We start from the raw sequence: 15,801 nt of genomic DNA, 5'->3' as shown, positions 1-15,801 counted from the left end.
ATTTTAGTCAATAAGATTTTTGCAACGTAAGCTTAACTTTCTGAACATTCGAGACGTGTAGTCCACTTGTCATTCCAATCTCCTTTGCATTAGCGTAGCCTCTTCTGTAGCTTGTCAACTATGTCTGTCTATCCCTGTTCTCTCCCCTCTGCACAGGCCATACAAACGCTCCACACCGCGTGGCCGCTGCCACTCTAACCTGGTGGTCCCAGCGCGCACGACCCACGTGGAGTTCCAGGTCTCCGGCAGCCTCTGGAACTGCCGGTCTGTGGCCAACAAGACTGAGTTCATCTCAGCCTATGCTACCCTCCAGTCCCTAGACTTCCTGGCGCTGACGGAAACATGGATTACCACAGATAACACTGCTACTCCTACTGCTCGCTCCTCGTCTGCCCACGTGTTCTCGCATACCCCTAGAGCATCGAGCCAGCGGGGTGGTGGCACTGGAATCCTCATCTCTCCCAAGTGGACATTCTCTCTTTCTCCCCTGACCCATCTGTCTATCTCCTCATTTGAATTCCATGCTGTCACAGTTACCAGCCCTTTCAAGCTTAACATCCTTATCATTTATCGCCCTCCAGGTTCCCTTGGAGAGTTCATCAATGAGCTTGACGCCTTGATAAGTTCCTTTCCTGAGGATGGCTCACCTCTCACAGTTCTGGGTGACTTTAACCTCCCCACGTCTACCTTTGACTCATTCCTCTCTGCCTCCTTCTTTCCACTCCTCTCCTCTTTTGACCTCACCCTCTCACCTTCCCCCCCTACTCACAAGGCAGGCAATACGCTTGACCTCATCTTTACTAGATGCTGTTCTTCCACTAATCTCATTGCAACTCCCCTCCAAATCTCCAACCACTACCTTGTATCCTTTTCCCTCTTGCTCTCATCCAACACTTCTCACTCTGCCCCTACTCGGATGGTATTGCGCCGTCCCAACCTTCGCTCTCTCTCTCCCGCTACTCTCTCCTCTTCCATCCTATCATCTCTTCCCTCTGCTCAAACCTTCTCCAGCCTATCTCCTGATTCTGCCTCCTCAACCCTCCTCTCCTCCCTTTCTGCATCCTTTGATTTTCTCTGTCCCCTATCCTCCAGGCCGGCTCGGTCCTCCCCTCCTGCTCCGTGGCTCGACGACTCACTACGAGCTCACAGAACAGGGCTCCGGGCAGCCGAGTGGAAATGGAGGAAAACTCACCTCCCTGCGGACCTGGCATCCTTTCACTCCCTCCTCTCTACATTTTCCTCTTCTGTCTCTGCTGCTAAAGCCACTTTCTACCACTCTAAATTCCAAGCATCTGCCTCTAACCCTAGGAAGCTCTTTGCTACCTTCTCCTCCCTCCTGAATCCCCCCCCCCCCCTCCTCCCTCTCTGCGGATGACTTCGTCAACCATTTTGAAAAGAAGATTGACGACATCCGATCCTCGTTTGCTAAGTCAAACGACACCGCTGGTCCTGCTCACACTGCCCTACCCTGTGCTTTGACCTCTTTCTCCCCTCTCTCTCCAGATGAAATCTCGCGTCTGGTGACGGCTGGCCGCCCAACAACCTGCCCGCTTGACCCTATCCCCTCCTCTCTTCTCCAGACCATTTCCGGAGACCTTCTCCCCTACCTCACCTCGCTCATCAACTCATCCTTGACCGCTGGCTACGTCCCTTCCGTCTTCAAGAGAGCGAGAGTTGCACCCCTTCTGAAAAAACCTAGACTCGATCCCTCCGATGTCAACAACTACAGACCAGTATCCCTTTCTTTTCTCTCCAAAACTCTTGAACGTGCCGTCCTTGGCCAGCTCTCTTGCTATCTCTCTCAGAATGACCTTCTTGATCCTAATCAGTCAGGTTTCAAGACTGGGCATTCAACTGAGACTGCTCTTCTCTGTGTCACGGAGGCTCTCCGCACTGCTAAAGCTAGCTCTCTCTCCTCTGCTCTCATCCTTCTAGACCTATCTGCTGCCTTTGATACTGTGAACCATCAGATCCTCCTCTCCACCCTCTCCGAGCTGGGCATCTCCAGCGCGGCCCACGCTTGGATTGCGTCCTACCTGACAGGTCGCTCCTACCAGGTGGCGTGGCGAGAATCTGTCTCCGCACCACGTGCTCTCACCACTGGTGTCCCCCAGGGCTCTGTTCTAGGCCCTCTCCTATTCTCGCTATACACCAAGTCACTTGGCTCTGTCATATCCTCACATGGTCTCTCCTATCATTGCTATGCAGACGACACACAATTAATCTTCTCCTTTCCCCCTTCTGACAACCAGGTGGCGAATCGCATCTCTGCATGTCTGGCAGACATATCAGTGTGGATGACGGATCACCACCTCAAGCTGAACCTCGGCAAGACGGAGCTGCTCTTCCTCCCGGGGAAGGACTGCCCGTTCCATGATCTCGCCATCACGGTTGACAACTCCCTTGTGTCCTCCTCCCAGAGTGCTAAGAGCCTCGGCGTGACCCTGGACAACACCCTGTCGTTCTCCACTAACATCAAGGCGGTGACCCGATCCTGTAGGTTCATGCTCTACAACATTCGCAGAGTACGACCCTGCCTCACACAGGAAGCGGCGCAGGTCCTAATCCAGGCACTTGTCATCTCCCGCCTGGATTACTGCAACTCGCTGTTGGCTGGGCTCCCTGCCTGTGCCATTAAACCCCTACAACTCATCCAGAACGCCGCAGCCCGTCTGGTGTTCAACCTTCCCAAGTTATCTCACGTCACCCCGCTCCTCCGCTCTCTCCACTGGCTTCCAGTTGAAGCTCGCATCCGCTACAAGACCATGGTGCTTGCCTACGGAGCTGTGAGGGGAACGGCACCTCCGTACCTTCAGGCTCTGATCAGGCCCTACACCCAAACAAGGGCACTGCGTTCATCCACCTCTGGCCTGCTCGCCTCCCTACCTCTGAGGAAGCACAGTTCCCGCTCAGCTCAGCCCAGTCAAAACTGTTCGCTGCTCTGGCACCCCAATGGTGGAACAAGCTCCCTGACGACGCCAGGACAGCGGAGTCAATCACCACCTTCCGGAGACACCTGAAACCCCACCTCTTTAAGGAATACCTGGGATAGGATAAAGTAATCCTTCTACTACCCCCCCCCCCCCTTAAAATATTTAGATGCACTATTGTAAAGTGGTTGTTCCACTGGATTTTATAAGGTGAATGCACCAATTTGTAAGTCGCTCTGGATAAGAGCGTCTGCTAAATGACTTAAATGTAAATGTAACTGAACAATGTTAAGCTCTCCTCAATTTAAGGTAAGGTTTGTCCCTTGTTTGATCTAAATTAATATTATTTCATGATGCCATCGTTTTTTTTTATTTGCAAATCTTTCTGACCGAAATTTGACAATTCCATGGATATCAATCAATAGAGGCAAGATGTATGCTATAATAATATGTTGAAGGCTAGCTGTATTGGGTGCAGATGACTGAACGGCTCACTTTTGTCTCTGTCTGCAAGTATAAAGACAAGGCATACAAAGGTATGTTATGCAGGTAAGATTTACCATCCTCCCTTAACTCTCCCATGAATATTCCATAGGCCTCTACATTATGGACAAGGTATGTGTATGAACCATTATCAAAAGTTTTCATTCACATTTACCACAAAAACCAAGGTATGAATACGGTTGTGTGCATGTTTTGTTAATCGTCTATATAATTACTGTTTTTGGGATTCACAGACGTCACCCTCCCGACACCTCTGAATAAGACAGGAAAACTGCTTGGTCACCATCCACTGCAAAATAATTCTGGCTATGGATACAGAGAACATCAACACATTATCAACAGGACAGAGGATATACCCATTGGACTCGGGGCTCTGCTGGGAGTTTACCTCATATTTGGATTTTTTTTATTCTGCTTTGCCACTAAAATCATAAACACTGGCAACAAAACTGTTATTATTACTACTAATTATAATAAAAATAATAGGGGGTAGTTCAAAAATGTACCCTTTGAGGATCCATTAAAAGGGGTTCTGTGAAGAACCATTTAAAGGGTTCTTTGCTAAACTTATAGGGGTTTAAATTTGTTTCAAATTGAAGAACCCCTAAAGGATACTCCAGGAACATTTTTATTTTTAGAGTGTAAGGTTTGTCCCTTGTATGATCTATATTGTTTTATGATCCCATCTATCGTGCGTGTGCAAATCTTTCTAAAACAGAAAATTGACAATTGAATGGCTCTCAATCCACAAAAGTTAGAAAATGTAGGCTATAAGAATATGTTGAAGGCTAGCTATACTGGGTGCAGATGACTGAACTACTCATGTTTGTCTGTCCGCAGTTATACAGAGGAGTAGGCATACAAAGGTATGTCTATTGGTATGTTATGCAGATCACATTTAGCATCCTTCTCCCTTACCTCTTCAGTGAATATCCCATAGACCTCCACATTATGGACACGGTATGTGTATGAAAAGTATTTTTTCCATTCACATTTACCACAAAAACCAAGGTATGAATACTGTTGTGTGCATGTTTGGTTAATAATCTGTATAATTACATTTTTTGGGATTCAGACTCTCCTCCCCACTTTCCCTACACCTGAAAATGACAGGAAATATGTTCGATAACCATACACTGCAAAATCATTCTGGCAATGGATACGGAGAACATCAACGCCAGAGGATATACCAATTGGACTTGGGGCTTTGCTGTGAGTTTATCTCATATTTAGATGTTTCTTTGCCACATCATAATAATCACTGACAACTAAAATATTGTTAAGCTTATTTATTCATAATAATAGGTGAGGGGGGAGTTGAAAAATGTATCCCATAAGGTTCTTCAAAAGGTTCTTCAAGGTTCCATTAAAATGGGGTATTTGAAGAACTTGTAGGGGTTCCCCCAGTGTTTAAATTTGAAGATCCCCCTAAAGGATACTCAAGGAACCTTTTCTTTTTAGAGTGTACATTATGGACAAGGTATGTGTGAACCATTATCAAAACAGTTTTTTTTTCATTCATATTCACCACAAAAAAACAAGGTTTGAATACTGTCGTGCATGTTTTGATCATTACCTGTATAATTACTCTTTTAGGGATTCAGACTTCACCCTCCCTACATATCTGAATAGAACAGGAAACCTGTTCTATCACCATGCATTGTAAAATCATTCTGGCTATGGGTAAGGAGAACATCAATACCCCAGAGGATATAATCATTGGACTTGGGGCTCTGCTGGGAGTTTACATCATATTTTAATTCTACTTTGACACTAAAAGCATAAACACTGGCAACTAAAATAATGTTATTGTTATGCATATTATTAATAATATGTATTTATCTACAAGGTTATTTGAGTATCCATTAAAAAGGGTTCTTTGAAGATCTTATAGGGGTTCCCTCAGTTTCAATCCCCTTGGTATAGTCTACACTGTAATAAATGAAACTGGAATGGATTATTTTACTGCACCAGCATTGCAATGCGTGCATGATTTATGCAATAAACATATGTATTGCGGCAATGTTAAACATTTTGGGGCTTTGAAAGTTTCTTCAAGTGCAGTCACAAAAACCCTTATGATGAAACTGGCTCTCATGAGGACCGCCACAGGAAAGGAAGACGCAAAGTTACCTCTGCTGCAGAGGATAAATTCATGAGAGTTAACCACACCTCAGATTGCAGCCCAAATAAATTCTTCACAGACACATCTCAACATCAACTGTTCAGAGGAGACCGCATGAATCAAATTGCTGCAAAGAAACCCCTACTAAAGGACAAGAGACTTGCTTGGGCCAAGAAACACACGCAATGGACATTACACCGGTGTAAATCTGTCCTTTGATCTGATGAGTCTAAATTTGAGATTTTTGGTTCCAACCTCCGTGTCTTTGTGAGTAGGTGAACGGATGATCTCCGCATGTGTGGTTCCCACCATGAAGCATGGAGGAGGATGTGTGGGGGTGCTTTGCTCATGACACTGATTTATTTCAAATTCAAGGCACACTTAACCAGCATAGCTACCACAGCATTCTGCAGTGATACACCATCTCATCTGGTTTGCGCTTAGTGGGACTATCATTTGTTTTTCAACAGGACAATGACCACAAAACACACCTTCAGGCTGTGTAACACGGAACCCAAACCGGCTGTGCGCGTGCGCCATCATGCGCTATCGTGCATAAATGTATTTTGTCCCGCTACACCAAATGCGATCACGACACGCAGGTTAAAATATCAAAACAAACTCTGAACCAATGACATTAATTTGGGGACAGGTCAAAAAGTATTAAACATGTATGGCAATTTAGCTAGTTCGCTTGAACTTGCTAGCTAATTTGTCCTGGGATATAAACATGAATTGTTATTTTAGCTGAAATGCACAAGGTCCTCTACTCCGACAATTAATCCACACATAAAACGGCCAACCGAATCATTTCTAGTCATCTCTCCTCCTTCCAGGCTTTTTCATCTTTGAACTTATATGGTGATCGGCATCTAAACTTTCATAGTATTACCACGACGACTGGCAAAACAGTTCGTCTTTCAATCACCCACGTGGGTATAACCAATGAGGAGATGGCACGTGGGTACCTGCTTCTATAAACCAATGAGGAGATGGGAGAGGCAGGACTTTCAGCGCGATCTGCGTCAGAAATAGAAAGGAGTTCTATTTTAGCACTTGGCATCGCAGACGCTCGTTGGCGCGCGAGCAGTGTGGGTGCAATAATTGAATAACATTTTGCGACGCTCGCGACGTGTCCGGTCTGGTCAGCATGTAAGGGCTATTTGACCAAGGAGAGTGATGGAGTGCATCAGATGACCTGGCCTCCACAATCATCCGACATCAACCCAATTGAGATGGTTTGGGATGATTTGGACCGCAGAATGAAGGAAAAGCAGCCAACAAGTGCTCAGAATATGTGGGAACTCCTTCAAGACAGTTGGAAAAGCATTCCAGGTGAGGCTGGTTGAAAGAATGCCAAGAGTGTTCAAAGCTATCATCAAGGCGTAGGTTGGCTACTTTGAACAATCTCAAAAACAAATCAAAATATATTTTATATAACTTTTTTGGTTCCTACATGATTCCATATGTGTTATTTATTCTACAATGTAGAAAATAGTAAAAATAAAGAAAAGGCCTTGAATGAGTAGGTGTGTCTAAACTTTTGACTGGTACTATATAGAGTTTTTGATTTTTCAGGGGGTGCTGCAGCACCCTTATTTTCCATGGCTATGCCTAGCTTAGTTTCTAAATGATCTAAGTGAATACATACTGCATTTCCAAACACGTCTTAGTTTTAATTTTACGTCTCAAAATACAACAACTTGCCTAGTTAAAGGCTAAATGTTAGTTTTTTTTACTTTGCTATTAATTCTATTTGAGGGTCCACATGTCATGGAAAATACAAACTTTATTTCTAGCAATGAGCAATGGCGGATTTGTGCCTACAAAAAGACGCCATTGCTATTTAACTCTATTGAATGTTGAGATTGCCGAAAGGCCAGTCTCTGGCAATGACAAGGAGTGGAATGTTAGCTGAAGAGACATGGTACTCGTAGAGGTACTAGTGTTTTTTTTTTTTAGCTTTTAGAAACAATTCAATTTGATACATATTCATACATTTTCATTAATTCTTATATGTGTGTGTGTATATATATATATATATATATATATATATATATATATATATATATATATATATATATATATATATATATATGAAATATTTCAGGTTCTCGTTAATTCAGGTCAGTTGCTATTATAGTTAAAAAAAAAAAAAAAAAGGATATCTAAGTCGACACTTTTGGACAACTCTTATTTTGAAAGTCATTAGGAAGAAACGCTGCCTACCGGAAGTTAGAGGCGCATCGTTTACACATAGTGCTTGGTGCTAGTTTTTCCACACACTGCTATTTGATTGACTAACTACACTCAGGCAAGCACCCATCTTTGTCGGGATGAACTAAAGTAAGAAACCATACATGCTTTTACTCTTTTGTTATAAATAATCCCTGTGTTATGACTGCTAGCAAAATATACTGCAACAACTAATTACATTCATTGCCCCTCCTAGTCTTGCTAGCTTAGCTTGCCATTGCTAGCTATGTGTACATGTAACCTTTGCTAGCTTGCGTTAGTTACCTACTGTGAAAAAAATCATCAATGTGTTCGCATGGGATGCTAGATTATATTGACAAGACAGTCAAGTGACCGCTCTAACAATGAAAATACATGGCATCAAAAGGGAGGCGAGATCAGGTAGGACCATTCTAGCCAATTAGAGGGCAGAAAGCGCCATAGAGATAGATAGGACTCATCTATGTATCTGTGCCATCGTAGTGTCTGTGACAGCATGGGAAGCGTCAGAGGCCATCCCCATTTTAAAGTTGTCAATTTTCTTCTTCGTTGGCTGATTGCTTCCAATTCAAGGCAATCAAATTGTGTTGGTCACATAAACGTGTTTAGCAGATGTTATTGTGGGTGTAGCGAAATGCTTGTGTTTCTAGCTCCGACAGTGCAGTAATATCTAACAAGTAATATCTAACAATTTAACAACATACCCAACACACAAGTCTACATAAAGGAATGGAATTAAGGATATATACATATATGGACGAGCAATGTCAGAGCGGCATAGACTAAGATATAGTATATACATATGAGATGAGTAATTCAAAATATGTCAACATTAGTGACTAGTGATTTTGAAGTCTATCTATATAGGGCAGCAGCCTCTAATGTGCTAGGGATGGCTATTTAACAGTCTGATGGCCTTGAGATAGTAGATGTTTTTCATGCTCTCAGTCCCAGCTTTGATGTGGTCCCAGCTTTGACGCACCTGTATTGTCCTCGCCTTCCGGATGATAGCGGGGTGAACAGGCAGTGGCTTGGGTGGTTGTTGTCCTTGATGATCTTTTTGGCCTTCCTGTGGCATCGGTTGCTGTAGGTGTCCTGGGCGGGCAGGTAGTTTGCCCCCGGTGATGCGTTGTGCAGACCGCACCACCCTCTGGAGAGCCCTGCGGTTGCGGGCGGTGCAGTTGCTGTACCAGGTGGTGATACAGCCCGACAGGATGCTCTCAATTGTGCATCTGTAAAAGTTTGTAAGGGTTTTAGGTGCCAAGCCAAATTACTTCAGCCTCCTGAGGTTGAAGAGGCGCTGTTGCGCCTTCTTCACCTCACCGTCTGTATGGGTGGACCATTTCAGTTTGTCAGTGATGTGTATGCTGATGAACTTGATGCTTTCCACCTTCTCCACTGCGGTCCCATCGATGTGGATAGGGGTGCTCCCTCTGCTGTTTCCTGAAGTCCACGATCATCTGTTTTGTTGATGTTGCGTGAGAGGTTATTTTCCTGGCACCACACTGTCAGAGCCCTCACCTCCTCCCTGTAGGCTGTCTCGTCATTGTTGGTAATCAAGCCTACTACCGTTGTCGTCTGCAAACTTGATTGAGTTGGAGACGTGCTTGGCCATGCAGTCATGGGTGAACAGGGAGAACAGGAGGGGGCTGAGCGTGCACCCTTGTAGAGCCTCAGTGTTGAGGATCAGTGAAGTGGAGGTGTTGTTTCCTAACTTCACCACCTGGGGGCGGTCCGCCAGGAAGTCCAGGACCCAGTTGCACAGCGTGAGCTATAGTCAATGAACAGCATTATTACATAGGTATTCCTCTTGTCCAGGTGGGATAGAGCGGTGTGCAGTGTGATGGCGATTACATCGTATGTGGCTCTATTGGGGAGGTAAGCAAACTGAAGTGGGTCTAGGGTGACAGGTAAGGTCCCCACCCAGTTGACTACTTTAAAATGGTGGAAGCCCTTAATGGCAATGTCCATGCTAAAACGGGTTATATCCATGATGACTCTGACAAGACACAACTCCAATATAAAGTCGTTTTTTCAAAGTTGCCGAAATACCACGTGTGTCCACTTATATCAATGCATTCATGACAACCTAACTATTATGGAACTTCTATTCCATTAGCAATTATATTTTGGTTGACCAAATTTGACAAAAAATGATCGCTCATTGATACCACAAAAAGCTAACTAGCCAATTTGTCATGGGTTAGATTGATATAGCCTATTGCATTAGACACTGTCTCCACAAGTGGCTAGAATGTAGACTTGGCAAAGGTGGATATGATGCCAAGAATTCCACTGCCATTTTTGTACAATTATGTGCTGGATGTTGTCAGGAATACATGGTATGGAAATACCATAAAACACAGTTAAAGCTAGAATCCTTAGGCTAATTGAAACAATAACAAGTTGACACCCCCACCTCTGTTTCGGTAAAAAGCTGAGGGATCAGCCTCAATTTAACCACGCTCAAATTCATAGACAGAGCTATGGATGCAAGGACTGACCATCCATTATATCAATATTATAGTTGCAACCATGTTTTGAGGTTGTACAGTGTTTGTTTATATTTACTTTCGTTTCCAAACACTGGAGTAAAATAAGCTTATTTTTGGGGTTCTGATGGGGTACAACAGTTGAACTAAGCTCTTGAGGCATTTACAAGTTATACTGAACAAAAATATAAACGCAACATGCAACAATTTCAATGATTTTACTGAGTTACAGGTCATATAAGGAAATCAGTGAAATTAAATGCATCCATTATGCCCTACTCTATGGATTTCACATGACTGGGAATACAGATATGCATCTGTTGGTCACAGATACCTTAAATAAGGTAGGACTGTGGATCAGAAAACCAGTCAGTATCTGTGTGACCACCATTTGCCTCATGCAGCTTGACACAGCTCCTTCGCATAGAGTTGATCAGGCTGTTGATTGTGGCCTGTGGAATGTTGTCCCACTCCTCTTCAATAGCTGTGCAAAGTTGCTGGATATTGGCGGGAACTGGAACACACGTCAATCCAGAGCATCCTACAAATGGTCAATGGGTATTTGGTATTATATTAGGATCCCCATTAGCTGTTGCAAAAGCAGCAGCTACTCTTCCTGGTGTCCACTCAAAACATGATACAGAACATCATTAGACAAGAACAGCTCAAGCACAGAACTACATACATTTTTAAAAAGTCACATGTAGCCTAGATATCAATGCATACACACAAACTATCTAGGTCAAATAGGGGAGAGGCGTTGTGCCATGAGGTGTTACTTTATCTGTTTTTTTTAAACCAGGTTTGCTGTTTATTTGAGCAATATGAGATGGAAGGAAGTTCCATGCAATAAGGGCTCTATATAATACTGTACGCTTTCTTGAATTTGTTCTGGATTTGGGGACTATGAAAAGCCCCTGGTGGCGTGTCTGGTGGGATAAGTGTGTGTGTGTGTCACAGCTGTGTGTAAGTTGACTATGCAAACAATTTGGGACTTTCAACACAATGTGAGTAGGCAGGCCATGGAAGAACTGGGACATTTTCAGCTTCCAGGAATTGTCTTCAGATCCTTGTGATATGGGGCTGTGCATTATCATGCTGAAACACGAGGTGATGGCGGCAGATGAATGGCATGACAATGGGCCTCAGGATCTCGTCGTGGTGTCTCTGTGCATTAAAATTGCCATCGATAAAATGCAATTGTGTTCGTTGTCTGTAGCTTATGCCTGCTCATACCATAACCCAACGGCCACCATGGGGCACTCAGTTCACAATGTTGACATCAGCAAACCTCTTGCCCACACGACGCCATACACGTTGTGAGGCCGGTTGGACGTACTGCTAAATTCTCCAAAAAGACTTGGGTGGCGGCTTATGGTAGAGAAATGAACATAAAATTCCTCAGCAACAGCTGTTGTGGACATTCCTGCAGTCAGCATACCAATTGCACACTCCCATCAACACTTGAGACATCTGTGCACATTTTAGAGTGGCCTTTTATTGTCCCCAGCACAAGGTCCACCTCTGTAATGATCAAGCTGTTTAATCAGTGTCTTGATATGCCACACCTGTCAGGTGGATGGATTATCTTGGCAAAGGAGAAATGTTCACTAACAGGGATGTAAACAAATTTGTGCACAAAATGTGAGAGATAAGCTTTTTGTGCATCTAAACAATTCAGCTCATGAAACGTGGGACCAACACTTTTTTTGATTGTTGCATTTATATTTTTGTTCAGTGTAAATATATATATTTTTTAAATCAATTGGTAGGCCTATATATCATTATTTTATAAATCCAAAAATGGATGTAGCAACTAAGGATTCTACCTTTTAACCAATGTAGGCTTTATAGCCTATGTCAATGATTTTTAGTTGGGTTTTTCTAAGATGAGACGTGACAGTTTTAGAACAAAGTTTGTTTATTCTGAACGGTCTGGTTTTGCAACGTCTCGTGTCGGCTGTTTTATCTGAAATGTTTTAAATGTGGTTTGTAATTGGTCTTTGATCTTGCGTTGTCATAAAGCAGTGACATCACTTTCGCTCCAGCCATTTATTTGAACACCTGCATGTAGGGTGTGAAATGGTGAGGGAGTTCCAATTTCAAAATGAATTCACCCACGAGCTCGGCTTCAAGTCGTTATTCTTGTTCTTTGTTGGTTTCCTCATAAATAGAGCTCGCCGGCTTGTAGTCCTAAAAAACGGAAATGAGTTACCTCTGGTTTGTTCGGCATTTCGTATGGGGGGAAATGAATGGGGAAAGAATAGGGTTTTGGGATAAATGCTGAAAAACAGGCTTAGGAGATCTAATACGTTTTGCTCTCTGAGATAATCAGTTAGTTAATATGTATGAATTCTGAAGCCTTTGTGCTTGTTTTGATTACATAAATTCACAAAAGTTATGTTAGCTGATGAAGATTATAGAACAAAACGTATAAGATCTCCTAAGCCTGTGTTTACCACATACCTTATTTTCTGCGTTTATCCAAAACCCCCATTCATTTCCCCATAGGCTTTGGCCAATGAGCCATGACGGAGTTAGTGCCTACACAAATACTCCATTACTATTGCTCTCTATTGCCACCACTACCTAAAAGTGCCCCTTGCTTCCGACTCTTTGCAAGGAAAACTCTTGGAAGGAGCACTAATTTAAATAGACTCCTTTGACGCACACACCCAATGCCTCCAAAAGTACCTTTTTTGGGCTCGTGCTATGAGACGTAAAGAAGGAAGGGTGAAACTCTTGATTTAATGTAATGCCGCCTCATCCAGCTTTATTACAAACAGAACATAAATCACAAAAGAATGGGTCTGGCTGTGAGGGTCAGCTCAGTTCTGGTATATCTATTAGTTCTAGGGGGCTATACTAGTGTAAACACAGCTTGGCTATGCTAATTGTAGGGCACTTGTAGTTGGGTGCCCCACACTGTAGTTTGTTGGTGGAAGTGTTTCTTAAGCATTAACTCAATGATCCATTTCTAATGCCTACTTAACATTATGAACATGGAAATAACCAGCACCTCCCTAGCTGAGTGTTTGCTGTTCTAATTGGGTAATTAGGCCTAGTGCTTGAGAGACTGAGTCAGAGAAGAGAGACTTGTAGGGCATAGTAATATCACATCTTTTTGCCAGCTCTTTCACAAATGTAACAATCTCCAGGTACAAGATATACTTCAATAACATTGAAACTGGGTTTTTATCTAAATCTTTGTTAGACCTATAGAATTCTGATTCATACACATTAGTCTGGCCTAACTTTGTAAAATAATGCTTCCACAACAGAGAGAACCAGAAAGCCGGCTTTTATATTGTGTGAGTGGTTAGCCTACACGAAACCAGGGAGAAGGAAGATGCAGTTTTTTTTTGATGCAGACATTGAGACATGAGCCTTGCTCTGTGGCCCCTGTCCCCCTAGGGCCTAGGGCAGTGGGATGGTTCTAGTACAGCCAGGTGGCTTCTCCTTGCTCTCCACATCACTAAAGGAGAATCCCTGAATCTGAGGCACAGGGAGCCCCTGTAGGTCTGTTTGCCCAAGCACAGATGCCTCACAATTTACTACGGGAGTAAATTCTACAGATGGGGGGTCTTCCTCCTGGGGTTACACACTATCCAGTTCCCAACACGGCTGCTGGATGAGGGGCTGCTGGATGAGGGGCTGCTGGATGAGGGGCTGCTGGATGACCACATTTTTCACCCCCTCTAGATAAAGTTGTTGGGATGAGAATGGCCAGCCCATTACATGACAGACCAGCAGTTGAGAAAACAGAATTTGGTAGGCTTAATTTCCCTTGTGGCAGAACGTCACCTCCTGCTCTGAACGTAAGTCTGAATGCTGGGTTTTTGGCTATGCCTGCTATTGTCTCCACTTCGGTCTCTGAAAGAACTGGAAAGGCAATAGCCAGCATCAGTTGAGAAACAAAACATGAGTGGATTCTGCATGCCATTAAATGATGATGTGATTTTGTGTTTCTCAAATGGTCAACATTGAATTCTTAAACCCCTACTGTTTAATAAACGGCTGTGATACAGTTCAATGCTTTACATAACATGTTGTCTTTGCAGTTGAACTTATATCATCTTAAGAGGAATGCTGATCCCTTTTCTTCTAGAGATGTTTCCCTTATCCACTCATGTCACTAACCTATGTATTGTAGTGTTTCTGTTATATATGTTTGAGGTTAAAGAACGCAGAGAATCTCATAATATTCCACTGATTAGAACTCTATTTTGCAAATGTTGTGTTTTTATCAGTGATTCCAGAGACCAGTGGAATGAGATCATATGAGATCATATGCTGTCAGAACTGAAGGCCAGAACACAGAGATTACATTCTGCCATGGTCTGAGAACCTTTAATACGTCTAAAACACTCCCCCTTGCATGTTTCACATGAATACAAACAGGCCAGTCAGACGCCCTAAATTAGGCTCAGTCTTCACAACAGTTTCTATTGTTTAGTCTAATGGAGTATGTTTGTATTTTACTCCTTAAAAAAATAGTTTGTTCAAAATGATAAACTTAGAGTAGATCAGTCTCAGGTGAGGAAATCCACACAGAATTGAGGCGTTTTCCACTATGCCCACAAGGGGGCAGTCATGCTGACTCAACAACAGAGAGTTTGTCTAAGCTGTGGTAGAAGGAGAACCCCCAGTATGATTTCATATTTCTTGGGGGGGGGCAATAATTTGCCCAGCTTGTAAATATTTTTGGCAATGGCATCATCAATCAATAAATGTTTACTTTTCCTCATGAACACCAAGTTAACTGAACCAACAAAATAAAAATGTGGGTATAAAAACGGGATCAGGCCTGAGGTCTTTTGTGGACTGCTGTGTGGACTCAAACAATAATCTGAAAAAGGCATAAACTCAGAGATATACTCCTGACTGGTCGTAGGGACTGTTAACGTGAGAGGAGGGGAGCACATCCTGGCTGGTGGATAGGGAGGGGTGGTTGAAGTTTCCTAGATGCAGGAGGTAGGCCTAGTCTTCAGGGAACCGTGACCTATTTACTGCCCTTGGGCTTAAAATTCTGCTTTGTGTCCAGGTGCTCAGAAGAAAAATGTGACCCAAAATAATGAAGTATCTGTAAGGATAGTTATTTATTTTTTTAGATGATTGAAGATGGCTTGTGTCTTATTGTGGAATGCCACTGTAATGTCAACCATATTAAAATGCCTGTAGCCTAATCAATGAATACATGTTGAAATTAAGAGAGGGAGAGTAAATCACTAGAGCCACTTCTTTTGAAGATTTGTAAGACCAAAAGTTTTGTTTTGTATCTGCTTATCTATTTAATTGGTCAATAAAGAGGTTTCATTAACTAAAATATCCTGGTGAAACGCTAATAGTTAAACGGAGCGGTCAGGGCTTTGGAATGGCTCGTCCTCACAACAGACAACTGCTCCCTTTTGTGGACTGCTGTGTGGACTATGGCCTTGATTGTAAATTCCTCGAGTCTAGTATGCCTGGCCAACTCCAGCACAGAACACAGATAGACTGTTACTGTTTCTCTCTC

At 43.2% G+C, this 15,801-nt stretch overlaps 1 protein-coding gene across 1 annotated transcript in view; it reads left to right on the top strand.

Moving 5' to 3' along the window:
- Positions 1-7,777: 7,777 nt before the first annotated feature.
- LOC106571468 (protein dispatched homolog 1) overlaps positions 7,778-15,801 on the top strand; it is a 78,298-nt gene continuing 70,274 nt past the window's right edge. Inside the window, exon 1 of the mRNA XM_014144607.3 lies at positions 7,778-7,905. The gene's annotated coding sequence lies outside the window, so the exon portion shown is untranslated. The remainder of the gene's footprint in view (positions 7,906-15,801) is intronic.

The sequence above is a fragment of the Salmo salar genome, chromosome 15 (genome assembly GCF_965601325.2).
Source record: "Salmo salar chromosome 15, fSalSal1, whole genome shotgun sequence".
In the NCBI taxonomy this organism is placed as follows: Eukaryota; Metazoa; Chordata; class Actinopteri; order Salmoniformes; family Salmonidae; genus Salmo; species Salmo salar.
Note: the sequence above shows the minus strand (reverse complement) of the source record. Positions and strands in the feature narration are given on the sequence as shown.